The following is a 13,984-nucleotide window of genomic DNA, read 5'->3' as shown; positions in this document are numbered from 1 at the left end:
AGCCATCTCAATAAGGCCTTCTCGGTTAGGAAAGTACCCAAACCTTTTTTAAACCCCGCTAAGCTAAGTGATTTCACCTCATTCTCCAGCAATGAATTCCATAGATTAATCACATGGAGGAGTGTGTGGCGCAGTGGTTGGATCTACAGCCTCAGCACCCTGGGGTTGTGGGTTCAAACCCCGCGCTGCTCCTTGTGACCCTGGGCAAGTCACTCAGTCCTCCATAGCCCCAGGTATGTTAGCTAGATTGTGAGCCCACCGGGACAGATAGGGAAAATGCTTGAGTACCTGATTGTAAAACCGCTTAGATAACCTTGATAGGTGGTATATAAAATCCTAATAAACTTGAAACATGTTGTGTGAAGACATATTTATCTGGTTTGTTATAAATCTACTACTTAATAGATTCATTGCACACCCCCTAGTCCTAGTATTTTTGGAAAGAGTAAACCAGCGATTCACATCAGCCCTTTTCACTGCACTCCACTCAGTATTTCTTATACATGACATACACAATAGGTTGTTACCCTTACAATAACTTTGTTTAGGTTTGCTCACCACTTACCTAGATGATTCCCCACTAACACCATAAAAACTTTTACCCTTTAATTTCTCCAGCACAAATAAACCAAACCCTCAACTTTACTACAATGAACCCTCTCCCTTTCCACAGAGACAGACACCAAGAAATCTATTTCCCCCTAACACACACACCACACACCCAGAAAAACACCACAAGTACATAATATGAATGTAGCTTAAACACCAAGAACAGGTCATCTCCAGCTGAGCTAACAAATCAGGACAGCTGACACCATGCTGAATCACCACAGAAAGAATGGCAGACACAGGAAGATCCAAGAGACCCAGAAAGGCCATAGCACAAAAGGAAAATTAGGAAGATGGCCCCTATTGACACTCCAAACAAAATTTTTAAATCACAATACTGTGAATGCTGATGCCATACAGTCATGCAGCCGCTGAGCACATAACTATTGCAATGGCAGCTGCCAGTGCTCCTAAGCTCCCAGACACGGGAACACCAAATCCGCGAAGGCCGCAAATCCACAACTCTGCCTAGCTGTAAAAACAAACACCTGAATGCAGCATTGGCACTTCCCAACTCCCTCCTTCTAACACCAGAATTTAGAGTCAAAGCCTCAAACCTATCTAGAAGTGCCCTACCATGTGGCACACAGACCAGCCAGTCACTACCCTCGTGAACTAAAGACCAACCACCTGCCAGTTCCTCCAAACTAGCCTACTAAGAAACAACCTGGCAAAATTACACCTCAACAGAAAGACCTCTCTGTGTCACAAAAAATAACCCCAACAGGTAAGTCCCTCTCTGACACACTGTACATTAGGGAGCAAACACCTTATACATCCCATCTCCCTCACAGCCAACCCACTCTGCCCACGGTCGTGCAGAAAACTCACCAAATGGCAGCCCAGCGCTAACTACTGCTCCACACAGGGGACTATTGTGCTGCCAGGCTGTTAAACCTCCACAGAAGAGCCCAAACTGCTCCTCTCCATTGCAGTCTCTGCTTAATCAGGCAACAAATCCAGCACCTGACAGACAAATAGCCTGTCCTGACTAAAACACAGACACAGAGAAGGTTAACAAGGCAAAAAATTATCTTACTCAAAATAAACCAAACTTCCTAACATTAAAATCACAATGAAAAAGAATATTTTTAGTAAGAATTAATATACTCTGAAGAGAATAATCTTTTCCTGAAGAGACTACTCTACTGTTCCCCTTTCCTCACAGAATTCACTCCAGAGTGCCACAACATCCAACCAATCACGTGACTGCTCCACCCCATCACCTTAGCAACCTCCCTAATCATTTTTCTTTCTTACAAGCTCTATCTATTAACCCTTTCTTACCTCCTCTTATAAAATTGTCAATCCTTATTCTACAGACCCTTGATAACACCTCATATATTCCCCTCACTATCTGTCCCCCCTCCCATTTTACCCACACCATCATTCAATAAATATTACCAGCCGGTGACATCAGCTCAGCTAATGTTATATCACACCAGATGAATCTGGTGTTCTTCTATATCTACTAGAGCCTTGAGGATAGCTGCAATTGGTCAATGAATGGATGCTCCTAGAGAGAAGGAAGAAGAACTGAGGATTCTACAGGAACTGATTTGATTTCTCCTTACTGAGGTTTTGAGTTTAGACAGTATTAGGAAACCACCTATTGAACTGCATGTGTCTAGTTGCTCTTGGATCTGAGACAGAAGAATTCATCAATACAATCTTTGCTTTTATTTTCAACAGCCAAATTTAACTGGACATTTGCTGTCGGAGTGCCTGTGATTACATCAGCTCCACAGAAGAGGACTATGGAAAGCCTTTTCCTCTTAGCCCCAGGGGTATGGGATGGATGATAAGATACTGTAGATGCACATTATGTTAACACCTTCATATAAGAGAAGGCAATATATCCATGTTGTGGGAAAAAGAGAGTTCTGGTGCTGAGCTGAGCTCTTTGCCTTTGTTCATGGGATGGGTCACATTGTTTGCCCACACTCTGCATGCCCTTGATATCAGAAACCCCATACATGAATACTAGATGTCCAGGGCGGTACTTGGAGAGACCCCCCCCCCCAGGAAAGAGACTTGGGAGTACTGGTCGACAAGTCAATGAAGCCGTCTGCGCAATGCGTGGAGGCGGTGAAAAGGGTGAACAGAATGCTAGGAATGATTAAGAAGGGAATCACGAACAGATCAGAGAAGGTTATCATGCTGCTGTACCAGGCCATGGTACGCCCTCACTTGGAATACTGCATCCAGCACTGGTCGCCGTACATGAAGAAGGACACGGTACTACTCGTAAGGGTCCAGAGAAGAGTGACTAAAATGGTTAAGGGGCTGGAGGAGTTGCCGTACAGTGAGAGATTAGAGAAACTGGGCCTCTTCTCCCTTGAAAAGAGGAGACTGAGAGGGGACATGATCGAAACATTCAAGATAATGAAGGGAATAGACTTAGTAGATAAAAACAGGTTGTTCACCCTCTCCAAGGTAGGGAGAATGAGAGGGCATCCTCTAAAGTTAAAAGGGGATAGATTCCGTACAAACGTAAGGAAATTCTTCTTTACCCAGAGAGTGGTAGAAAACTGGAATGCTCTTCCAGAGTTTGTTATAAGGGAAAACACCCTCCAGGGATTCAAGACAAGGTTGGACAAGTTCCTGCTGAACCAGAACGAACGCAGGTAGAGCTGGTCTTGGTTAGGGCACTGGTCTTTGACCTGGGGGCCGCCGTGTGAGCGGACTGCTGGGCGCAATGGACCACTGGCTTGACCCAGCAGCGGCAATTCTTATGTTTTTATGATGACACTTCCCCTTACTGGCTTTCAATCAGGCAGTCCTTTGGAATCTGAAGATGTGGATAGCTGTTCATAGAACCCGTAAGCTCCACACACCTTGACGTTTTGTACATGAGTGCTTCAGTTTGCTTATCATCAAATGTTAAGAAGGGACCTATGAGGTGCCTTATGAATGTTGATCTGATAAAATGTTTCATAATCTGCATGTAATGTTTCTTCAACTATCATAATTCTGTAATACTGATTTCATCATTGGTTTTACAAAGCTCAACCTTGTTCCTTAGTTCAATATATTTTGTTTCTTTCATTTTTATCACATGTGTAAGCCTACAAGCTTTGAAGCATATCTTTCTCCATTAAGCAGGGCTACCATTAGGATGTGTTACTGTACCAGTAAGTTCTGTTTTAGCACAGGGCCTATTCTAAACAATTAGATCTAGCAACTAATAACTGGGGTTAACATGTCTTGATGGTGGCCAATGTTGATAACTCCCTGCCCCCCCCCCTAAATTATCAGTCTCACTAAAACTGATCTCATTTTGCTTGATAAAAAAAGAAGATAGGTTGGGGAAATACTTATAGAAGGGACCTTATGTATTATACATTTGTGAGAAGTAGGTGAATTTTCAATGAAGTGGCTTGACTGAAAATTGCCCCCTGTTACTAAACGATATATAAACTAAACTAAGCCTTAAGTTTATATACCGCATCATCTCCACGGAAGTGGAGCTCGGCACGGTTTACAAAGCTTAAAAATATAAGAAGAGAGAGGAGAAAGATTTACAAGAGCATATGAATAGAGGGGATGTAAACAGGAGAAGAAATGTTATATGTTAGAAAAAAGCCAGGTTTCCAGTTGTTTGCGGAATAATTGGAGGGAGCCCAGGTTCCGCAGCGGGATAGTGAGATCGTTCCAAAGGCCCGTGATTTTGGAGAGGAGGGATTTTCCCAGTTTGCCTGCGTAGAGGATACCGTGTAGAGAGAGGAAGGATAGTTTATGTCTGTGGGCGGATCTAGTGGTAGCAGGCGTCGAGGCGATGAAGGATAGAGGGATTAGGGGCGGAAGGATGCCGTGAATGATCTTGAAAGCCAGACAGGAGCATTTGAAATGAATTCTGGAAAGTACTGGGAGCCAGTGAAGATTGGTAAGTAGTGGGGAGACGTGATCAAATTTGCGTTTTGCAAAAATCAGCTTGGCTGCAGTATTTTGGATAAGCTGGAGTCTATGAAGACTTTTTTTTGTTAGGCATAAATAAATGGCATTACAGTAATCGAGTTTGGATAGGATGATGGATTGTACAAGGACGGTGAAATGTTTTTGGTGAAAGTAGGATCTTACTTTCCTCAGCATGTGGAGGCTGAAAAAGCATGATTTTTGCCAAGGAATTGAGGTGATCGTTGAGGGAGAGGGAAGAATCGATAATGATACCGAGGACCTTGCTTGAGAACTCAAGGTGCAGAGCAGGGCCTGTGGGTAGTGTGAAGAGGGTGGGCAGGTATTCTAATTTGGGGCCGAGCCAGAGTAATTTTGTTTTTGATTCATTTAATTTCATCTGTACAGAGAGGGACCAGGCGTGAAGTCTCATTATGCATGAAGTGATGTTTTCTTGAAGGTTTGTGAGGTTCTGGTCTGTTTCGAGGAGGATAAGGATATCGTCAGCGTATGTGTATATTGTTTCAAGGGGGGATAGTTTGAGGAGCTTCAGGGAGGTTACTCAGCTAAAAGTACACACAGGCCTCCACAGCACATATAATTTTTGCTGGGTTCAAAAGGAAAATTACCAGGAATGCATTCAGATCAGACAGAGGAAAAGAATGCACAGAAATTGTGCGTGCACTGGTTTTGTCCCCAGTAGGCAGCCTGCACAAAAATCAATTGCAAAATAGGTATATTTCCTGTACATGTGTACTTTGTGGTAGCTAATTTTGAAAAATAAAATACTTGGAGAGGTTTGCTTATAAAAATGATCCACAAGGTGTACATGTATGTAAAGACATGTGCCCTACAAGTAAGCACAGGTATCCTTCCAAATGGCCTTATGAATGTCTGAGCTACCACATAATGCACAATGCTCCAGCTGCCTTACTTGCTTACAGTTGGTTATGGTAACATGATGCTTGAGGAACTCAGTTTCATTAGGGGATGATTTACAAAGGGCAAATATCCCACAATGCACTGTTTTTACCAAGTAAAGCCAATATGAATATAAACTGTGCCCATCTCTCTTTATTTTTTCTCAGTCAAAGAGGCAGTGGGGGATTAGTTTAAGATTTTAGCATAAGATTTTGGTGTCAGGAGTTGAAAAGAAACAATATCTGGATTTTAAAACAGAGAGTTTTACATATCCAGCTTGCAATGAATAGACTTTCTGTAGTATAGATGTCATGCTCTAGAAAATGACAGTATGGGTGGCATAAATAATTTTCTTTAAATCATTATCGCTACATTACTAAATTGGGATAACCTAAGCTGTTTGTTGCATGGGGCTCTCACAATAATTTCTGGTTAGACATATGCCTCAATTATGCATGCACTCTTATTAAGATAATAAACAGATCTTCAGTTGCAGCAGTAGAAATAGTTTCTGCTAACTACTCTGCAGGGGACAATAGCACTTATACATGCACAAAATATTCGAGTCATTTTTAGCCATTAAAACTTAGCCTCTGATTTATCTAGGATTCTCTCCAATTCGGTGCTCACGAGAGAAACTTTTTTTTTTTAAGCAGATCCTTATTTTTCCACCTAAATTATTCATCTGCTTGCTGTGGCAACAAATCAAGGCAAGTATTAGAGGAGTCCTGTGTTGTAAGAAAGAGAGAAAAAATACTAGGAAAATCTTGGATGGAATTTGGGATTGAAAAGCATCAGAATTCCTGCTCATTATCAACCTCATCAATTTCAATAAAGCCCATATATATACTGTATATATGGTACTCACCCTGAATTACACCTAGAAACTGCCCCCCCCCCCCCCCCCGGAGCTGTTATTGCCACGGCTGGCACTAAAAACCGCACTATGGGTTTGTAAATGGGGGGGGGGGGGTTAGTCACCTGGCATATATTATTGTTATCATTTATATTGCATTACCACATGTACCTGTTCTTTATCTACTCAATGTAAACAAAACCCGGCACTATTCTTTCAAGTCTTAAACTAAACTAAACTAAGACTTAAATTTATAGACCACGTCATGTTTAGGAAAATAAAGCTCGATTCAGTTTACAGCATTTAGGGCTCTTTTTACTAAGGTGCGCTAGTGTTTTTAGCGCACGCAGGAAATTACTGTGCACTACGCTTCTAGAACTAATGCCAGCTCACTGCTGGCGTTAAGGTCTAGCGCGTGCGGCAATTCAGCGCGCTCTATTCCGCGCGTTAAAGCCCTAACGCACCTTTGTAAAAGGAGCCCTTAATGTGAAGGGGAAAATAGTAAAAAGCAAAATTTACAATTTGGTGAATGACCAGGTTTTTAGATGTTTATAGACGATTTGAAGAGAATCCAGTTCTCTCAGCCACAAAGGAATATTATTCCATAGTTCAGTTAGTTTGAAGGTGAGGGACTTCCCCAATTTGCTAGTAGAAACTATGCCTTTCAAAAATGGAAATGATAATTTATGTTTTTACATAGTTCTAGCCTGCCCATATTTTTTGGAGTAGAGAATGACACGGTGACAAAATTCATCACCGTCCCCATCCCCGCGGATAACCGCGGGAAATAAACCCATGTCATTTTCTAGTGTCTATTTCATCCTCTGTCCTTCTACACCAGCATTCTTCAAAGCAAAGCTTGCAGGTCAGTGGTTGTGGCAATTCATACTCTGATTCTTCCCTCTTTCCTTAAAGAATGACATGAAGATGGTTTCCCGCGGTTATCCGCGGGGACGGGAACGGTGATTAATTTTGTCACCGTGCCATTCTCTATTTTGGAGATCCAAGACAGAGGACTTAATAAAGGACAAATGCTGAGTAAGATCTTGAAAGTTAGACATGCGCATTTAAAATGTATTCTGGCAGATATTGGAAGCCAGTGTAATTTAGCGAGAAGCTGCTTTACATACCAAAACATACCACACATCACTTCCACAATGTAATTCATCATATGATCTGGGAATCCTCTATGGTTGACTATATAGAGTTTTTCCAATGAACTACTCATAGCCACCACTTTCATCATTGGTCTCCCACATTTTGAAATAAATTTTTGAACTTTATCTGTAACTCAAAAACGTGTAAAACAATCCGTATAAATTTTATGCAAAAAAAAAACAAACAACTTAACTTGCAATAAAGCTCCATCAGACCCATTGCAGACACAGCAAGTGTTTCTAATCCTGCATCAGTGCAGAGGTCCACTGAAAAAAAACCCAAAAATAAATTAAATACAGTTCTCTCCAAAAAGCATTCTTGTAAATCCTACCTAAAATGCTGCTGGACTCACTAATATTCAAACTGCACAAGTGTCTTTACATTCTTCACTCCTTCAAAAAATGGTGCCAGCAATTTAATTGACGCTAAGAAAAGAAAGCTGATACCACATGACCAATGATGTCAGTGGAAGAACCGGGCAATTCAAAAAACCAGAGGAGGATCATAGGGACTTCCATTCTATTTCTAAGTTCAACCCATTAGGATAAATCAAATTTAAATCAAAGATCCACCTTTTCTCTTTATAGTTGAGCCAGTTTTCTTTATCATCAGCTCATAATAATAATAAACATCAATTTATACACTGCAAGGCTGTAAAGTTCTATGCGGTTTACAGTAGTTAAAAAAAACAATAAAAAACGTTGAATAGAACTAAAAAAGTTAAAAGCCAATAATTAGAGACATTAAAATGATCAAAATAGTGCATATAATTGACAGCCCCAACTCCTGGGAACATAGTCAAGACAGACAGGCAAGACCATATTAGGCATGCTACCAGGCAGAGCCGGATTTAGATGAAAAGAGGCCCTAGGCTATTCCACTTATGAGGCCCTTTCACCTCCCATTTTTAAGTTTGTAAATTACATGAGAGATAATAAAATACATCATTACTGTGATATATATCAATATGTTAAATGAAACATGTTGTTATTGGTACTAACCTTTATAAAAAATGTGACATGGATCTTGAGGCCCTAGGCTGAAGCCTAGTTAGCCTATAGGAAAATCCGGCCCTGCTACCAGGTCAATTTATCAAGCATTATGCCTGACACAAATTGTATTTATTTATTTATTCTGATTTATAAATCATTTCCTTTAAAACCTGAAGTGATTAACAGTACAAAATGCCTCCCACCCAACTCATTACAAAATCATAGAACGATACACATTGTAACATCCATACTCTCCTTATTATTTCATGGATAACAAGTCCAACCTATCGAAATGTAGAACTTAATATAAAACATGCAAAAATGATCAAAGGCAAAATCATCATGAAGTCAATTTTCAAAGTGTTTAGGTGCCTAATTATAGGAATTAGGTATTTATATCAGCCTATTTTACATTTAGGTGTCTAATAATACCAAGCTCCTGATATAAGTTCCTAAAAAGTGATTGCTAGAGAGGCAGAGATAGAAGGAGAAAAAGTTAGGAGCCCTTTTACTAAGCTTCAGAACAACAGAATCAGATATATTAACTAAAGGATTTCTTTATTGTCTATCCCTCAGAAGAATTAATGCTAAATCAACAGTGTTTATGAAAGACCATGTTATAAGGAATTCTATGAGCGTCAGAGCAGTGTCGGAGTATTTAGTGCTCCAGGCTGTGGTAGAAACTTCTACAAAAAGGGGTGGGTGGTGGTAAAGTTGTTATCCCCCCAGTAGAGCAAGGAATGAAAGTCTTTCAAGACCCAATGATATGTACATGCATGAATGGATAAGGCTGTTTGGTGACAATAGTATCGAACTTGGGTAGACCATAGGAACTAACATAGTATAAAAGATAAATTAGGTCAAGGAACTCTAAATTGGATGCCTCAACATCAGGCCTTAGAAGAAATAGCTGCTAAAAGAATCAGTTGGACTGCTAGATGACCAAGGAATAAAAGGGGCACTCAGGGAAGACAAGGCCATAGTAGAGATTAAAGGAATTCTTTGCTTCGGTCTTCACCAAGGAAGATATGGGGAGATACCAGTGCCAGAAATGGCATTCAATGCTGATGAGTCAGAGAATCTGAAACAATATTCTGCCACACTGGAAGATGTAATCGGGCAATCTGACAAATCGAAGAGTAGCAAATCGCTTGGACTGGATGGTATATATCCCAGAGAACCGATAGAATTGAAAAATGAACTTGAAGAGTTTTGTTAGTAATTTGTAATTTATCTTTAAAATCTAGCATGAAGATTGGAGGGTGGCCAACATAATGCCAATTTTAAAAAGGGATTTGAAGATGATCTAGGAAATTATAGACCGATGAGCCTGACTTCGGTGCTTGGCAAAATGATAGATACTATTATAAAGAACAAAACTACAGATTATACACAAAAGCATAGGTCAATGAGACAAAGCCAAAATGAATTTACTCAAGGGAAATCTTGCCTCACCAATCTACTACATTTCTTTGAAGGGGTGATTAAACATGTATCTGGATTTTCAAAAGGCATTTGACAAAATACCTCATGAACAACTCCTGAGAAAATTGGAACACTATGGGATAATAATATCCTATTATGGATTAAGAACTGGTTAAAAGAAAACAGAGTTGGGTTGAATGGTCAGTATTCTAAATAGAGAAGGGTAGATGGGTTCCCCAGGGGTATTTGCTGGGACTGAGTTCTAGAACTGCTGTGCACACCCCTTGTGCTGACCTTTCAATTTATCTATATTCTTTCAAAGCCTAATATCCATCCTTAGGACTCCTGAAGAAGACGATAGAGCTGAAACACGGCCCGTGTTGGGTCCGTTCCCTTCTAAACTCTTCTAACTTTGTGGATACAGTTGATTAGAGCACTATCTGTTTTCTATTATATTAAATCTGGCATCACTAACATTTATTCCACAGTTTTTTTTCCTTTTTGGCTTTTGTTTTTAACATATTTATAAATGATCAAAAATGGGAATAACTAGTGAAGTAATTAAGGGCTCCTTTTACAAATCTACAGTAATGACTGCTGCTGCGGTAATCACTCCAACGCCCATAAGGATTTAATGGGCATCGGAGCATTTGCCATGTGGCAGCCACTACCATGGCTTTTTGCAAGAGTCTGGCAGTTAAAATTTAATATGAAGAACAGTGGCATAGTAATGGTGAACAGAGCCCCTCCCCCACCCTCTTCCCCTACCCCCTGCATCGTGTGTGCCCCTTTCCTTTTCCCCGTACCTTTTTAACTTTTCTGGCATGAGCAGTATGCCCATGTTGGTGGCAGCTCGCCCTTTGATGTCACTTCATAGGTGCGGGTCCCGGAAGTGATGTCAGAGAGAGCGCCGACGCTGATGCGGGCAGCAACCTCACGCCGGGCAACTAAAAAAGATACGGGGGAAGATAAGGGGTGCGCGAGCACAGCAAGGAGATGAGCGGGGTGATGGAGAGAAGGAGGGGTGCTGTACCTGGGGTGGACTCCCCGACCCCGCTTATTATGCCACTGACTACAAAATAATGCACTAGGAGTGTCCATCTCAAAAATGTCTTAAGGAATTTTCTTTTAGGAAATTATCCAAACCTTTTTTTTAAACCCTGCTAAACCAACTGTTGTTAACACATTCTTTGGCAACAAATTCCAGAGTTTAATTACACGTTGAATGAAGAAATATTTTCTCCAATTTGCTATTAAAAGCTTCATTGCCTGCCACCTAGTCCTTGAATTTTTGGAAAGAGTAAACAAGTGATTCACATCTACCATTTCTGCTTCACTCAGGATTTTACAGATTTCTATCATATTTCACCTCTGCTCTCTCTTCTTCAAGCTGAAGAGCCCTAGCTTCTTTAACTTTTCCTAATAAAGAAATTATCCTATCCCCTTTATCACTTTTGTCAGCCTTCTCTGTAACTTTTCTAATTCTGCTATATCTTTTATGAGATGCAGTGATGAGATTTGCACAGAATGTTTGAGGTGCAGTCACACCATGGTGTGATACAAAGGAATTATATGATTTTCTGCTTTTTTATCCATTCCTTCTCTAAGAATTCCTAACATTCTATTTGCTTTTTTACCCACCACTAAACACTGAGAAGATGGTTTCAGTGTATCAACAATGACACCAAGATCCTTTTCCTGGGCAATGATATCTAATGTGGAACTTTGCATCACATAGCTTTAGTCTGGGTTCCTCTTTCCCGCATGCATCACATTGCACTTTTTCATATTAAATGTCATTTGCCATTTCGATGTCTCGTAAGGTCCTCTTGCAATTTTTCAGCCTCCTCTTGTAATTATTTAACAACTTTGAAAAATTTTGTGTCATCAGCAAATGTAATTACTTCACTAGTTATTCTCATCTCTAGGTTATTTATAAATATGTTAAAGAGCAGTAGTCCCAGCATAGACCCTGGAGAACCCCACTATCTGCCCTTCTTCATTCAAAATACTGATCATGTAACTCTGCTCTCTGTATTCTATCATTTAACCAATTCTTAATCCATAATAGCACACTGTCTCCTATTCCATGACTTTCTAATTTCTTCAGGAGTCTGTCATGAGGTACTTTGTCAAATGCCTTTTGAAAATCCACAATATCAACTGGCCCACCTCCCTCAGCCCCCCAATTTTAAAATTTTTGTGTAGTGCACATACACTGGGATTGTACCGTGGGATGCCTCAGTGCGCCCCACGGTAAGCCCTTTCCAGCTGCAGTAAGCACACATTAGTGCAGTGGTCTCAAACTCAGACCCTTTGCAGGGCCACATTTTGGATTTGTAGGTACTTGGAGGGCCTCAGAAAAAAAAATTGTTAATGTCTTATTCAAGAAATGACAATTTTGCATGAGCTAAAACTCTTTATAGTTTATAAATCTTTCCTCGGTATGTTTATCTTAATCACAAAAGTAAAATAGAACAGTTTCTTGATCATATGTCTCTTTAGCTGTAAATTACAATATTATTATCAAGACTTAGCTAAAAGGAAAGATTTATTCAAGTTTTATTAGGATAAAAAATCTTTCCTTTTAGCTAAGTCTTGATAATAATATTGTAATTTACAGCTAAAGAGACATATGATCAAGAACTGTTCTATTTTACTTTTGTGATTAAGATAAACATACCGAGGGCCTCAAAATAGGACCTGGCGGGCCGCATGTGATCCCCGGGCCGCGAGTTTGAGACCACTGCATTAGTGCATACCTCAGCTTAGTAAACGGGCCCCATAGTATTTGTTTGCAAGGGGCAGAACATGGATAGGCAGGGCTCCCACTTACATGCATAATTTACAAAGAGTTACACGCACTCCTGTCACATTTATTTATTTAATTACTTTTCTATCCTGTTTTCCCTAAGGAGCTCAGAACATTTAGATGCGTACACTTACATTAGATCTATGGCTGGCATAACCTTCCTATTTGGTGTATTAATGGAAGAGTATTAAAATATAATACAGCATCTTACTCTTTAGACACCGTATTGGATCTTTGTGATAATACTGTTCTTATGAAGCTATTTTATTTATTTATCTTGGAGTTTGTGGAAGTAACTGTGTTCTCTGAGAAAAAGGCTGAGAGCTCTAGGCGCTATTCTATAAAGCAGGCACCGAAGTCACTCACCCCCGGATTCTATAGATAGCACCTAGATTTGCACCCCCAAGATGGACATACAATTTAATCTAATCTAATCTGGGATTTATGAGTAACACTAAGCCTAAATAGGTTCAAGGTGACTTACAGTACAATTTAAGGAGATTCAGTTTAGTACAGTACAAGGATGCTACAGAAGATACATTACAGTTTAATTGAGTAATGAGCCCTTAACTATCAAAATAACTGGGTGCTAATAACCAATTATTGAAATTAATTGCACTTCTTAAAATGCTTGGGCGCATCTGGGTGCACATTATTCTAGAGGTCAAGGCCCAAATTCTGTAACCGGTGCCTAATGTTAGGTACCTATTTCGGAGGCGCCCAACTAGATAGGCGCCTATCTAAATTGATTAACAAGCTCAATTAAGCTTTTTAATCAGCAATAATTGAAACTTAGGCGCCTATCAAGAAAAAGCGATTCTGTAAGAAGGCGCCACTAAAAATTTAGGCGGCCTTCAAAAAAATAGGTGCTATGCATGCTAGGCGTTGGCGTGGCTTCGTGTTAGGCGCCTTGTTACAGAATCGCTGCTCTTAAGTGTGCTTAAGTGCTTGCATGGGCGCCTAACTTTTAGTTAGCTGGCCTACTTATTGGGCTCCTCCAAAATAGATGCCGCTCAGCGTGATTCACTAAACAGCACCCAATTCTACTTGAATTGCGCTGAATGGTGCCTATATAGGTGCCTAACTTTTGGGTGCTTCTTATAGAATTTGCCCTCAAGTGCCTAACTCTACTAGCATGTAACTCAAAAGGGGGTTTGGCTTTGGGCGCGTCAGGGACATTCTGAAAAGTTGCATGCATAGTTATAGAATACAGCCTCAGTACGCCTAAGTTGGGTGTTGACATTTACACCAGATATTAGCGGGCATAAGTGTAGCCCTGAAGTTAGTGTGGGAATAATTGAAGAATAGAGTCTATGT

The 13,984-nt window shown here is 40.3% G+C and overlaps 1 protein-coding gene across 1 annotated transcript in view; it reads right to left on the bottom strand.

Annotated features, from left to right (window-relative positions):
• The window catches only part of NPVF (neuropeptide VF precursor), a 30,984-nt gene extending 30,401 nt beyond the window's left edge, over positions 1-583 (bottom strand). The window contains exon 1 of the mRNA XM_033934654.1: positions 566-583. The gene's annotated coding sequence lies outside the window, so the exon portion shown is untranslated. The remainder of the gene's footprint in view (positions 1-565) is intronic.
• Positions 584-13,984: the final 13,401 nt, after the last annotated feature.

The sequence above is a fragment of the Geotrypetes seraphini genome, chromosome 2 (assembly GCF_902459505.1).
Source record: "Geotrypetes seraphini chromosome 2, aGeoSer1.1, whole genome shotgun sequence".
Taxonomy (NCBI): domain Eukaryota; kingdom Metazoa; phylum Chordata; class Amphibia; order Gymnophiona; family Dermophiidae; genus Geotrypetes; species Geotrypetes seraphini.
This window is presented reverse-complemented; position numbering and strand designations above follow the sequence as displayed.